This window comes from Pseudophryne corroboree, chromosome 6 (assembly GCF_028390025.1).
Source record: "Pseudophryne corroboree isolate aPseCor3 chromosome 6, aPseCor3.hap2, whole genome shotgun sequence".
NCBI classification, from domain to species: Eukaryota; Metazoa; Chordata; class Amphibia; order Anura; family Myobatrachidae; genus Pseudophryne; species Pseudophryne corroboree.
In genome coordinates this window covers 672,486,032-672,501,238 of record NC_086449.1, presented here as the reverse complement: position 1 = coordinate 672,501,238, position 15,207 = coordinate 672,486,032, and the positions used below count along the sequence as shown (strand labels likewise).

Genomic DNA, 15,207 nt, shown 5'->3' with positions numbered 1-15,207 from the left:
ATTATCAAGTTAAGCATGCATTTTATTGCTTTTTATAAGCTGTCCTACAAGTCATTATCTCCTTTTTCCTTTTCATCTCTCTTTGGAGGACACACACACACTGTACACACACTACCAGCATGACATGTGAAGTGGAGGGGAGGAAATTATAGTGCAGACAGAGATAAAAGGGGCATTCCAAAGCCTCTCTGATCATTGTCATGCACAAGGCGACTGTGGTTGTCATGGCAGTCACATGACACAAAGAAAACTATGAAAAATTGTAAATTATTAATAACAGCCAGATGAAACAAACTAAGGAAAATGTTAATTACCAAGCATCTTCCTATTGTTTGCCAGAAAATATCTCCTTTTTTTTTTTTTTTTTTTAATTCTTTATTTTTGCGTGGTTAAACAGAATGGGCAAACAGTACATTGACAAAAGGGACAGGCGGTCAGGAGGACCAACGTCCAACAGAAACCACAATTTTAGAATAAACAACGAGAGTAATCAAAAATAAAACATTAGTAATCAAGTATTAAATTTGGGGAGGGAGGGAAAGGAGGAAGAGGGGGATGGGGGGGGGGGGGAGGGGAAACCACAATATAATCCAGTCACAGTGCATATCATGGAAATAGTGAGATCAGAAGAAAGAGAGAGAGAGAGGGCAAGGGAGAGGCGAGAGAAGATAAGAAGGAGAAAAAGAAGAGGAGAGAAGAAGAGAAAAGGAGAGAGGCGATGGAGGAGAAGCAGTAGGCAATGCCCATGGGTCTGCGGAAGGAGCTAGGAGCAAGAGGGGGGAGACTGCGATCTACGTTCAGCAGCGAGCCAGGGGGCCCAAACCTGCTCAAAAACGTGACACCGGTCGTGGAGGTAATACGTAATCTTCTCCATTGATGCAATATGCCAAATTATGGTTTTAAGAGACAGGAGAGAGGGTGAAGAGGGGTTCTTCCAATTAAGAGCTATCAGCGATTTTGCCGCAGTTAGAATATGTGTTTTTGGGAGAATTTATTAAGCATCGGGGGAGGGTAACACAGCAAAAAGATCCAGGGATCTTTCAGCACGGGGTAGTCCAGAAGGGAGTTAAGGAGGGAGTGGACTAGATTCCAAAAGGAAATGATGGACGGGCAGGTCCACCATATGTGTAGCATAGTGCCTCTAGATCCGCAGTTCCTCCAGCAACTAGGGGAAGAAGACGGAAAGAGTTTGTTAAGTCTATCAGGGGTGTAGTACCAACGGTAGTAAATTTTGTAAGCCGTCTCCTTAAAAGCAGTAGCGATAGAGCATTTAGCAATCCCCAGTCTCATGTCCTCCCAGTCTTCGCTCTCTGGAGGGGGCCCAAGATCACGCTTCCATGCGAGTTCGTGGGGGCAGGAGGAGGGAAGGGAAAAATCTAGTAAAAGAGAGTAAAGTTGGGAGGTGAGAGTTAATACATAGGCTCTCAAAGGGAGTGAGGACTCGGAGCAAAGCGGAGGAGGGCAGAGAACCTAAGAAGTGTCGGATTTGTAGGAATTGAAAGGGATTAAGGGAGTACGAGGTGGTCTTCTGTTGGAGGTCAGGTAGGGACAGCCATTGACCCCGATCAGCAAAATTAGTCGGGAATTTGAAGCCCAGCGTTAGCCATGTACGGAATCTCATAATCGAGAATCCAGGAGGAAACATAGGGTTCTGCCAGATAGGGGTCAAGGGTGACGGGGTGGTGGTAAGACCCATCTTCAGAGAGTGAGAATCCCAAATTTTAAGGTTAAAATTTATAGTGGGGAGGAGTTTGGAGGTTGGGGGTCGAGAGGTAGAGGGCAGACCCCATAAGGGGTTCAGGTCAGAGAGGTTGACGTGGGCTGCTTCGATATCCAACCAGGATACGGACCCCGGAGGAGCATAAGAGGTGACAATATGGGAGAGATGGGAAGCTAGGTAATAGAGTTTGATATCAGGAAGACCTCTACCGCCAGCGGAGGTTGGCCGTTTCAGGGTGTTGGCAGCGATGCGGGGGGGGGGGGTCTGTGGTTCCAGATAAGACGCACGAGGGCTCGCTGGGTAGTATGAAGAAAAGAGGCCGGGACTGCCACAGGGAGGGTCTGGAAAAGGTAGAGCCATCTGGGGACTATGTTCATTTTAACCGCTATGATGCTGCCCAGCCACGAAATGAATAGACTGTTCCAGGACGTCAGGTCAGCGAGTGTTTTGGTGAGGAGGGGTGGAAAGTTTTCCCGGAAGAGAGAATCGTAGCGGGAGGTCAAGTAAATCCCCAAATATTTGATCTTTGTAGGCTGCCATTTAAAGTTGAAGTTGGCGCGAAGGGATTCAGCCTCTCGGTGGGGGACATGAAGCAGCATAGCCTCGGACTTGGAATAACTGATCTTGTAGCCTGATATAAGGCTATAAGAATGCAGGACTGAGAATAAATTTGGGAGTGAGATAAGGGGCTGGGTCAGGGAAAGTAGAATGTCGTCAGCGAAGAGGGAGATTTTAGGATCAGTACGGCCTACTTGTATACCATGTATATCTGGATGAGCTCTAATTTGAGAGGCGAGGGGCTCAATAATGAGGGCGAATATTATCGGTGAGAGAGGGCATCCCTGACGTGTACCATTTGATATGCGGACCGGAGCAGACGGGACGCCATTGATTAAGACTGTGGCGGAGGGGGTGGAATATAGTGCCAGGACACCAGTGAGAAAGCCACCAGACAAGCCATAGGCCTCCAGGGCAGCTCTCAGAAAACTCCAGGAGATCCGGTCGAAAGCCTTTTCGGCATCTAAGGAGAGCATGATAGCGGGGGATCCCCTGGAGTTCGAGATGTGTATAAGATCGATAGCTCGTCTGGTGTTATCCCCCGCCTGGCGGCCCGGGATAAACCCCACTTGGTTGTAGCGGACAAGGGAAGGGAGATATGGGTTAAGGCGATTGGCTAGGATTTTAGCGAAGATTTTCAAGTCCAGGTTCAGGAGAGATATAGGTCGATAGCTAGCGCAGTTAAGGGTGTCCTTGCCTTCCTTAGGGATCACCACAATTCTAACCTCTAACATCTCAGGAGGAAAGGAGTCGCCATGGATAATCCTATTAAACAGGGACTGAAGGTGTGGGGAGAGAAGATCGGAATTTTTTTTTGTAGTAAAGAGCCGTGAACCCATCCGGGCCAGGAGATTTACCAATTTTTTGCATGAGTATAGTCTGGGCAGTTTCTTCCACCGAGATCTCACTGTTAAGTTGGTCCATGGCGTCCTGAGGCAATCTAGGCAAGTTAGAGGCTGAAAGAAAGTGAGAGACTAGGTCAGAGTGGGACGGAGAGGAAGAACCAGGTGAGGGGGGTGGCAGGTTGTACAAGTCAGTGTAGTAGGATTGGAAGGCAGCCCTAATGGCGGTGGGGTCATGAACTAGCTGATTGAGAGAGTCTCTGATAGAGACAATATTAGTTTTGGCTCTCGTGGAGCGGAGTCGTGCCGCCAGGATCTTGTCTGCCTTGTCACCCTTGTCATAAAAAGACTGGCGAAGCTATTTGAGACGTTTAGCCACCCGTCTGGAGAGAAGGAGATCAAGTTCCACTTTGACAGTACGGAGTTCAGACAAGATAGCCTGGTTGGAGGACGCCTTGTGCTGGGCCTCGTGGCTGTGGACTTTAATAGAGAGTTTGTTAAACTGAGTGAGGGACTGTTTTTTGGCTTTTGAGGCCAGGCTGATAATGTGCCCACGAAGAACTGCCTTATGTGCCAGCCAGAGAGTGGACCTAGAAATGTCAGGGGAGTCGTTCAGGGCAAAATTTTCTGAAATCTTGTCCCGAAGATGGGAACGAACGTATCTCCGGGTTGTGAAGGAGGGAGTCGTTAAGACGCCATGTCATGGGGCGGGGCGTGAGAGCAGACCCGAGAGGTCGCAAGAGATAGGGGCATGATCAGACCAGATCAATGGATGTATATGGGCATCGTGGAGATTCAAGGCAAGATCATGGCTGAGCAGGACCATATCAATGCGGGAGTAGGAATTATGAGGGGCAGAATAAAAGGTGTAGTCACGTGCAGAGGGATCTTTTATCCTCCAGGAGTCGTAGAGAAGCTGGGATTGCATGAGACGGAGGAGGGATCTAGAGCGGAGGGAGTCCGACGGGAAAGCAGCGGGCAGAGAGGGAGAGCGGTCTATCTTTGGATTTAAAACAGAGTTAAAATCCCCAGCAAGTATGAGGTCGCCTTGCCGGACTTGAGTAAGGAGGGTATCTAGCTTAGCAAAGAATAGTTCCTGTTGTTGGTTAGGGGCATAGACGTTAGCTAAGGTACATAGTTTGTTGTTAAGTTTCCCCACCAAAACAAGAAACCGGCCCTCCTTGTCGGCATGGGAATCTAGAAGCTCGAAGGTGAGGTGACGGGCAAATAATATTGCGACCCCCCCGTTTTTTGGCTGAATGATCACAGGCATGGAAAGAATCAGGGTACGGTTTACATTGTAGTGTAGGGTGGGAGTTATGTAGGAAATGAGTCTCCTGGAGAAAGACGAGGTCGCCTTTCTGGAGCTTAAGGGAGGCAAAGAGCTTACCTCGCTTTTGAGGGCTATTCAGGCCCTACACATTAAAAGAGAGTACCCGGAGACCCATGGGCAAACAGCAAAGAGGTAGGCAGAATAGAAAGAGTGTAGAACACTGAAAGTAGAGGGAGGAGGAAGAGAGATAGAGGAGAAGGAGACATAGCGAGAGACAACGTGGTCAGAAAGGAGGGAGGAAGGAAAGGAGACCGGGAGGGAGGGGAGGGTAGTTGGTCATCCGGCAGTAGGGGCCAGGACCGGTGGTGCTGACAGGGGGAAGGGGTACTAGGTGTCGGAAAGGCACCTAGGTCAGCAAGAGGGCTCAAAGCCCTAAGGGGGCACAGCATGGCATCCAGATGATGCATCACAAACCACGTGGCAATGGGAAGGAGGCGGACCTCCCCTGGAGAGACCTGAGGGAAAAAGCTGGAGAGAAAGCAGGAACAAAGAACAGATGGAGCGCCAGCTCCAGAAAGAAAGGGAAAAGCAGGGGATAGAAAAAACAGATTATCACCTTTTAACATTTTAACAAGGGGTAACAACAGAACAGTCGAGAACCGACTAAGGGGTCGGGAAATCAGGATGTGGAAGATCTAACAGTAAACAGCTCCCCGGCTAGGGGAGTACGACCAAGAAAGGTCGACACAACTATAAAGAGAAGGCATCAAATCAGAGAGCTAGAAGTCCATCAGGGAACTGGAGGTGGAGCCGGAGTGGCCGTAGAAGCTGGGACCGTGAACCACTCTGATCGAGGAGGCTGAGGTGAGTTCCGCTGGGTCTGCGGCGGCAGGCGTTGAGCAGAAAGATCCTGTTCAGCGGTGTGGATACCCAGCTTGGAGAGCAGCGTTTGAGCCTCGGGTAGGTTTCTGGCCGTGAGCAGCTTCCCCTGGTGCCAAACCAGGATACGGAAAGGGAAACCCCAGCGGTACTTAACATTATGTTGGGAGAGCAGGGAAGTGACGGGCTTAAAGTCCCTACGTTTGGCCAGAGTGAGCGGGGATAAGTCCTGGAAGACCTGGAGGGAGACATTCTGGAAAGTCACAGACCCCAGTCGCCGGGCTTCTATCATAACGGCCTCTTTCGCCGTGAAGTAGTGCAGTCGGAGAATGACATCTCTGGGCTGGGAAGAGTCTTGGGAGCGAGGGCGGAGGGCTCGATGTGCTCGGTCCAGGAGAAGATGGTCTTCAGGGGTGTCAGGTGATAGGTGGGCAAAGAGGCGCTTAAGATCAAGATGGGCCGCTTCAACCTCCTCAGGAATACCCCGAATCCTCATTTCTCCTCGCCCTATTGTCCTGGTCCTCATGCTCCTCCCGCAATTGAGCAACATCTTGGCGGAGTTGATGGAAGTCGGTCTCGACCGATTGTTGGAACGACACCACCTCTTCTACTCGCCGCTCAAGTTGATCAGTACTGGAGCCAATGTCGGCAATATCGGACTTCAGGGAGTGGAGAGCCTGGACAGAGGTTTTAACATCCCGCATCTCCTTAAGGAGGGAGAGAAAGTCCCTGCGGGTAAGGGGTGTGAGATCGTCGTCTTCAGGCTCGGAGTCGGAGGGACCATGGGGGAGTTCAGGAGCATCGGGCCTGTTCTTGGCCAGGGTGCTCTTTTTAGTAAGGAATGGTGTGAGGTCAGACGCCTGTGATTTTTTGCCACCCTGGGCATCGTGAGCATATGAGCAAGGGGGTGGACAGCAGGGTGGGAGGTAGAGAAGGCGCTCCAGCAGTAAGGCTCAGTACCAGGGGGGGTTAAGGCGGGGGTTCTAGAGAAGTATCATGACGTGGGCAGCCAAGCAGTGTGGGTGGGACAGGGCCGTGGAGCTTCAGCAGAGAGGAGGGTCCATGTGGTCCCGGAGGGGAGTCAGACAGACAGTGGCTGCAGGAGACGGGGTACTCTGGAGATCCACCCTCGTTCAGGATCCGCGGGGATGAGACCCGGACACGGACCAGCCAGTGACCGGGGCAGTACCAGGATCAGGCAGCAGGGTAAAAAGGGGCGTCCGGCAGCAGGAAAGGCCCACACGGGGACCGGGAGAGGCAGGAGCCTGTAGGGAGGGGCCGGAGTGTGCAGGGCCAGAGAGAGAGCTGGGCCCCTCAGTCAGGCTGTAATGTGGGCTCCGGTGGACTGCAGCAGGGAGGCCTCCAACGTGGGGTCCGGGGCTGCAGGGGTGTCGGAGAGACGGAGGCCGTCAGGGGGACGGGGAAGGCAGTGCCAGGTCGAGGCAGGCGATGGCCCGCGTGAGGCGATCAGGGAGGGAGGGTAGGAGCGTGCAGGCCGCCGGCAGGTAGGTTTTAGAGAGCTTCCAAGGTCAGCGCGAGGTATGCGGGGGCTGGGCAGGAGTCTCAGCTCCACACGTCACGCTGCCTCCGAAGGTAGGTCACGGCCCTATGAGATGTATATAGGAAACAGGGCCTTAACTATAGCCGGCGACCGAGGGGTCCACACTCAGCCTCTAGACAACAGTAGCCCAGGGGGGGGGGGGGGGGGGGGGGGGTCCGGTTAAAAGACCCAGGAAGGGCGGGTTATACGGTGTAGGCCCAGGGGAGACCAAGAGCCAGCCCCCGGACAAGGACGCAGGAGGGACGGGATTGCGCTCCCCTCAGCATCCCAATCAGGGCCCCCGGCGGCAGCCGCCCGCAGGGGGGGGGGAAGCACAAGGCTGCAGTGGGGGGGGGGAATCACCGCTGGGCAGGGGGACACCTCACCTGGGCAGGATGAAGCACCACCCGGACCGAGCGTCTCTCGCGGCTCCCGAGGCTTAAGATGGCCGCCGCCGGGACTCCGGACCCCCCGCGCGTATCACTCCAGCCCAAGGGAGGTGGTCCGGGCGCAGGCTTCAGAACGAGGCCCCCCAGTAGGCGCTCCACTGGCAGGCACTTTGAGCGGCCGGCAGCGTCAGTCCCAAATCGAGGCCCCGGCTTCCAGATGGCGGACAGGCCGCAACCCGCAGGAGCCAGTAAACCGGCTCCCCGATTCCGCGGCGCTGGTCCACCTCGGAGAGGGGTCCACGCAGCTACAGGGGCCGAGTCTAGGAGGGTTATAAAGCACGAGGGGAGAGGAACGGTGGTATTATCTCCACTGCTATAGTGGAGCTCCCAGCTCGTGCTGCCGCTCCGTTCAGCCTCCAGGCCACGCCCCCCTTTAATTTTAAATATAGAGACAACATTTAAATAGTAATATTAAAGAGAAGCTCTATAAATTAGGTCAGATGAAGCCCGGACTGCTTTTACCAATAAGGTTGTCCCAGTGAAGACTGTGCTAATGCATTCAAAAGTACACAGTCACTGTATATATCAGCCAACTATACTGTATGTCTCCTCTTTATTTATTGGTAGAAAAGTGCTATATAATATTTTATATATATATATATATATATATATTTACTAATTTTATGATGATGCCATACTAAGCTATATCAGAAGTCAATGATTGTACCATTGTTTTAGCACAACAAGTAAAGCTAGCATACAGACAACTTATGTCTTCTTTACAATCAGAGGTGTAAATTCATAGCAGGAGCCCAGAGCCAGAGGTGAGGTACTGTAGTTGTTGGTGCTTCCCCCTCCCTCAACTTTCACCACCACCACCACTCCGATCTAAGCAGCCACTAGATATACATTCTCTGCCCCCTGCAGTCACTTCCAGCACTCCAGCAGCACCCAGATACACATTCCCACACCCTAGCATTTACTTCCAAAATACTCAGTTTACAATCTAATATATTCTTATGAAATATAATCAATAAACAATAGATGGAATGCCGATTAATGCATTTCAAATATAGTTAATAAGAAGTATGCAGTGTAAGAATTAAACATCCCTATGGTTATAGTGACAGAAGTGTGCAATATATGAATCTTCTCTGCCTGACTATCTGCTTTTACATGGACCCCGGGGGTTGAGGTTCTGTCTGTGCCACCATGCACCCAGTACATATGCCTCCATATTGTAATTACATGCCTGACATACATACACAGGGGGAGGGAAATAAGACACTGACTGATGTGCACTACACTCTCCTGCTGCTGTCAAACAGATCCCATGGGTGTGCAGGACTCCTGCTCAAGGCATTGCTGAGGTACTACCAAGGGGGCTTCTGAGCAATATCATCAGTGACTGCTGCAAATACCTTATTAAATGTGCATGATTTGCTGGAGCCAGTGATCTCATTACCCAGAAGCCCCCTTTATAGGGTGCCACTGATCCTTCCTCATTTCTTCGTGTGTGCCCCTAATAGCTGGTGCACTGGAGGCCAATGCTTCCACGGCCTCCGGGAGTTAATGCCATAGTTTGCCATTCATATCTTATACCCAACAATACCCCAATATTTAATCCCAGCAGTGATTACTTACTGTGCATTATAGCTACTATAGCATACTAAAAAATAGTACCACTTACCACACTGGAACAATGACCATGGACAGTATAACTGTGTATAATTCACAATACAGATCAATTGCAGTTGGGCTAGTACAATACAACACCTATGGCCTGTTGGTTAGTATAAAAATGGAACCTGTTGCCCGGTGTACAATGCAGAGCTAATTCCCTGGTGACTACATTAGACAACCAAGTCCCTGGTAGCCAATGTACAACACAGAGGTTAATACCCAGTGTACAGTGTAGTCCCCACCCTCCGTTATGTGCTATTCTCCCACTGAAGGCACAGGAAGGCTGCTAACCCAGGTATTGCATCTGCTCTCTGCTACTGCTGAAAGCCGGCTGCTTGTTTTCACTAAATCCCTGCATCCAAGCAGAGTTCAGTGCAGTAAATAAAATCCATATTAACTTTAAAATTAAAATTTAGAACATATTAAAAAGGTAATATAATTTAACAAGCTAAAATCTAATTAAATGATGCTGACATAAAGTAATTAAATATGCTTCCGGAATATGCCAATAACTTCATAATAAGAATACAGAAAACCTATTTTGTCTCAAGTTGAACACGTAATAGTGCTAAGTAATCCAGCCTATTAGTGGCCAGAGGATATGTCCATGAATCTACTCTTGGTGTAGATCATGTGATACTAGTTGGACCTTACATCAGTGGTCGAAGTGGAAATTTTGAAGTGCTAGTATGCAAAAGTCAAGGATGTAATTATGCGCGCGCCTTCTGCGCGCGCTTCAAGAAAGGGGGCGGGTCGCCCAAAAAGGGGGTGGGGCACCCAAAAGGGGGCGTGTCCATTGTAGTAGAACCCCTTATACTATCTAGTACTGGTGCCCCTTTCACTTTATAGCACACGGTACAAGCTGAAATTCACATTATAGCACATGGTACGAGCTGAAATTCACATTATACAAAACGGTACGAGCTGAAATTCACATTGAAGCACACTGAATGAGCCGAAATTCACATTGTAGCACACTGAATGAGCCAAAATTCACATTGTAGCACACTGAATGAGCCGAAATTCACCTTGTAGCACACTGAATGATCCGAAATTCACATTGTAGCACACTGAATGAGCCGAAATTCACATTGTAGCACACTGAATGAGCCGAAATTCACATTGTAGCACACTGAATGAGACGAAATTCACCTTGAAGCACACTGAATGAGCCGAAACTCACATTGTAGCACACTGAATGAGCCGAAATTCACATTGTAGCACAGTGAATGAGCCGAAACTCACAATGTAGCACACTGAATGAGCCGAAATTCACCTTGTAGCACACTGAATGAGCCGAAATTCACATTGTAGCACACTGAATGAGCCGAAACTCACCTTGAAGCACACTGAATGAGCCGAAACTCACCTTGAAGCACACTGAATGAGCCGAAACTCACATTGTAGCACACTGAATGAGCCGAAATTCACATTGTAGCACACTGAATGAGCCGAAACTCACCTTGAAGCACACTCAATGAGCCGAAACTCACATTGTAGCACACTGAATGAGCCGAAATTCACATTGTAGCACAGTGAATGAGCCGAAACTCACATTGTAGCACACTGAATGAGCCGAAATTCACCTTGTAGCACACTGAATGAGAGTGACGACAGGGAGACAGAGTGACGACAGGGAGACAGAGTGACGACAGGGAGAGAGACAGGGAGAGAGACAGTGACGACAGGGAGAGTGACGACAGTGACAACAGGGAGAGTGACGACAGGGAGAATGACGACAGGGAGAGTGACGACTGTAACGACAGGGAGAGTGACGACAGTGACGACATGGAGAGTGACGACAGGGAGAGTGATGACAGTGACAGCAGGGAGAGAGGTGAAAGCAGGGGAACATTACCTCATTTGTTGCTGGCAGCAGTGAGCGGTGGGCTGCTGGCGGCATCGGGCGGCTAGTGGCGGGCGCCAGACGGCTGGTGGCGGGCGGCGGGAGGCTGGCGGCGGTGAGCGGCTGTGAGCTACTACAGTGATCTACACAGCCGCCGGCCGCCGCGCAGGGACGGGGAGCACCATGTGCAGCAGGATGGCCACTTCCCTCGCCTCCTGCTGCACTTTCATGTGTTCATTTCCGGGTCAGTGGAAGAAGTGGTGGTATACCATACCGTCGTATACCGCCCCACTTCGACTACTGCCGTACATCATAAGATGAGAGAATCTCTTTGTAGAAGTTCTACAAGTCTGTATGTCCCCAGAAAGCACGGTTCCGGTATGAATGGTCGACCATGTTATGGTCGACAGACATTAGGTCGACCACTATTGGTCGACATTGACATGGTCGACATGGACACATGGTCGACACGTGAAAATGGTCGACACATGAAAATGGTCGACACATGAAAAGGTCGACATTAGTTTTTTTGGTGTCGTTTTTTGCGTAATGTGACTAGGAACCCCAATTAGTGCACCGCGTCCCCTCGCATGGCTCGCTTCGCTCGTCATGCTTCGGGCATGGTGCCTTCGCTCCGCTACCGCTTCGCTCGGCACAGATTACCGTTCCAATCGTAGTCCACGTGGATCGTAAAGTATGGAAAAGTTCCCCAAAAGAAAAAAAGTTAAAAAACTCACGTCGACCCTTTCATGTGTCGACCTTTCACGTGTCGACCATTTTCATGTGTCGACCATGTGTCCATGTCGACCATGTCAATGTCGACCAATAGTGGTCAACCTAATGACTGTCGACCATAACATGGTCGACCATCTGAACGGATACCAGAAAGCACACAGCATCCCAGAGTCAGAGGTGGATTCCCACTAGGCATATGAGGCATGTGCCTAGGGGTGACACTTGCTTGTGGCACAATATGCTCACTTGGATGAGAGCCCTGCTAGGCTGATTGTTCTTGCAACTTATTTTTTTATTTTGTAACTGGTGAGGGAGGAGAGGGAAATGGTCAGTAAATTGTGGTTGCGGAGGGGGGGTGAGGTTGGTGCTGCTTTGGCATTTGGGAGGCCCTAACATAAAGGAGGCATTGACATGATGGAGGTCAACCAATAATGTTGTGCTTGGGGGCAGCCTGACAAGGCAAACAACCGAGCATTTGATGGTGGAAGAAAGATCCCCATCAGCACATGCTGTAGTACTGTTTTATGGTTCTAGGTGCAAAGGCAGTGTTTGTGCAATCCGGACAAAGGGGGTAATTCAGAGTTGATTGCAGCAGCAAATTTGCTAGCAGTTGAGCAAAACCATGGTGGTCATTCCGAGTTGTTCGCTCGTTGCCGATTTTCGCTATGCTGCGATTTGTTGCTAAATGCACATGCGCATGGTACGCAGCGCGCATGCGCTAAGTTATTTAACTAAAAACTTAGCAGTTTTGCTGTTGTTCGTGCGGCGCTTTTCAGTCGCACTGCTGATCGGTAAATGATTGACAGGAAAGGAGCATTTCTGGGTGGTAACTGAGCGTTTTCCGGTAGTGTGCTAAAAAACGCAGGCGTGTCAGGGAAAAACGCGGGAGTGTCTGGAGAAACGGGAGAGTGGCTGGCCGAACGCAGGGCGTGTTTGTGACGTCAAAGCAGGAACTAAATGGACTGAGCTGATCGCAATCTAGGAGTAGGTCTTGAGCTACTCAGAAACTGCAAGAAAATATTTAGTAGCAATTCTGCTAATCTTTCGTTCGCTATTCTGCTATGCTAAGATACACCCCCAGAGGGCGGCGGCCTAGCATTTGCAATGCTGCTAAAAGCAGCTAGCGAGTGAACAACTCGGAATGAGGGCCCATGTGCACTGCAGGTGTGGCAGATATAACATTTGCAGAAGAGTTAGATTTGGGTGGGTTATTTTATTTCTGTGCAGGGTAAATACTGGCTGCTTTATTTTTACACTGCAATTTAGATTTCAGTTTAAACACACCCCACCCAAATCTAACTCTCTCTGCACATGTTATATCTGCCTCCCCCTGCAGTGCACATGGGGGGTCATTCCGACCTGATCGCTCGCTGCAGTTTGTCACAGCGCAGCGATCGGGTTGGAACTGCGCTTGCGTCGCACCACAGTGCGCCGGCGCATGGCAGCTTTCGTTACCTAGTGATCGCCTCTGAGATAGATAGAGGCGGTCGCTAGGCAGGAGGGGGCTGAACGGCGGCGTTAAGCCGGCATTTAGGGGGATTGGACCGGCCAACGCAGGCGTGGCCGGACCGTTGGGGGGACGGGCCACGGCAGCTGCGTGACGTCTCACGCATCCTCTGCGGCCAGCGGGAGCGACGAGCAACTCCCGGCCAGCCGCAGGCGCTGCGCTGGCCGGGAGTTACTCCTCAAATACAAAGGCATCGCTTTTGTATTTATGCGTAGGGGGGGGGGGGGGAGGCAGGTCTGAGTTAACGATCGTAGCTGTGCTAAATTCAGCACAGCTACGATCAACTCGGAATGACCCCATGGCTTTGCCCAACTGCTAACAAATTTGCTGTTGCGATCAACTCTGAATTACTCCCAAAGTCCTCACTGAGAGGGACAGTCACCAATATTAACGACTGACATACAAACATCTGTACAGGTAGCAGACTGTCCTCTCTTCTACTTTCTTGCAGCTTATACTACCTGCTGCTGCTGATATGTTAAGATCCTGATTGTTGGGGCCCTCCTTTAAGAATGAGTACATGAAATAGGAAGCCTGACAATGAGTAACTCCTCTAGGCCTGTGTCCCTGTGTCTCACCTATGGTGGCCAATCCTGGGATCAGGATCGGTGGGATCCCGGAATGCCGGCCTAAAATTGGCCAGGATTCAATCCCTGGATTGGAGTTTCCAATCTAATCCCGGGGATTTTGAGATTGGCCAGCAACCTATTTTTGGATATGTCGGGCAGCGTTGAGCATCATCAGGATGCTCAGACGCTGCCCGGCTCCCGCATGACCTCACCGCCGCACAGCCTGCCCAGCATCCAGAATGCGACAGAAGTGTCCCTTCCACCCACCCGGTGAGATTGTTATGATTTATCTGACCTGGCAGGCCGGGGTGGGACGGGAGGGGGTGAGACACTGATATGCAGCCAATCCCGGGTATACCGGGAATCCCGGGATTGCACATTTTTCAATCCCGATTCCCAGGATTGAAAAAATGGCCTGGGATTGGCCACCCTAGTTTCACCTTTCAACCCCAACATAAAATAAATAAATAAAAACTTAATAGAATTCAATTCCAGCCCCAACATTAAATTAATAGCATTCACAATTAATACATGGACCTATTTTCTTCCAGAAACAACCGTAGCATGAAATACTTAGGGGGATATCCAATTAGCCCCAGTAATTTACCCACCAGAGGCTATCCTATTACCCCCGATAAGCCAGCACGAGCTGTGCTTATTGAGGGTTACCTGATGACTGCCCGCGAGACACACACGCATGGCGCCGCACACAGACCCCCAGCAGAAGTCACCCGGCGGCTTCCCCCGGCCAGCGGCCCCACAGCAGCACCCGCGTTATCAGCAGGAGAAAGGGGATACTGCAGCCGCACACAGATCCCCAGCAACAGCAGTCACCCGGCAGCTTCTCCCAGTCAGCGGCCACACAGCATCCGCGTCATCAGCAGGTGGACAGGGACGCTGCAGGTATTACCGGCCATCGGGATTTTGTTTCGCCTGCCTCAGGCAGGCGAAACCAAATCCCCAGAAACAGCCCTGTTTTCGTGCGAAAATGGGTCTGTTTCTACTGAGAACACACAGGTTTCACTGAACCTGTGTGTTTTCGGGAGAAAGGGCATTTTTTTACAGGCGATCAATCTGGATAGCCTGTAAAAGGACAGTCCCTGACGAAGCACGGCACTATTGAGCCGAGTGAAACACGTTGCACCACGCCCCCTACTCGTCTCAGATCCGGAGATCCTGACCCTCTGGAAGACGCCAGCTAGAACTCCACGGGGATCAAACTTACAGGCGCCTGTAAGACACCGCGGCTCCGGGGAAAGAGACGCTGACAGCCCACAAACGTATGAAAAGCAGACAGCCAAACCCCATACGGGGGTGAAGACACGTAAGCGCTTCTGTATAACCTTAAACTGATGATTTTAAAGCTCCATAAGGATATATCTATACGAACGGACTCTGTATGCATTATTGACTTTGGACAATGCGCATACAAACCACAATCCTGCGCAACAGACTCCGTGTATACACAAGTAAAAGAGGACTGATCTTCCTCAATCTAAATTTCTAATTTATATATTTTAACCAATTTTTTTTAATTTATATTTATACTCCTCATCTAAAATCTGCTTCTGGTCTTCCTACTAATTATCACCTGCTTCTCTTTAACCATACTGCATCTGCAGTGGTTTTTTAACATCTTAACTTTTATCAATACCTTCTTAATTTT

At 50.3% G+C, this 15,207-nt stretch overlaps 1 protein-coding gene across 4 annotated transcripts in view; it reads left to right on the top strand.

The window, feature by feature from the left end:
- Positions 1-15,207, top strand: part of DOCK2 (dedicator of cytokinesis 2) — a 1,781,615-nt gene that overhangs the window by 759,252 nt on the left and 1,007,156 nt on the right. The window lies entirely within an intron of this gene.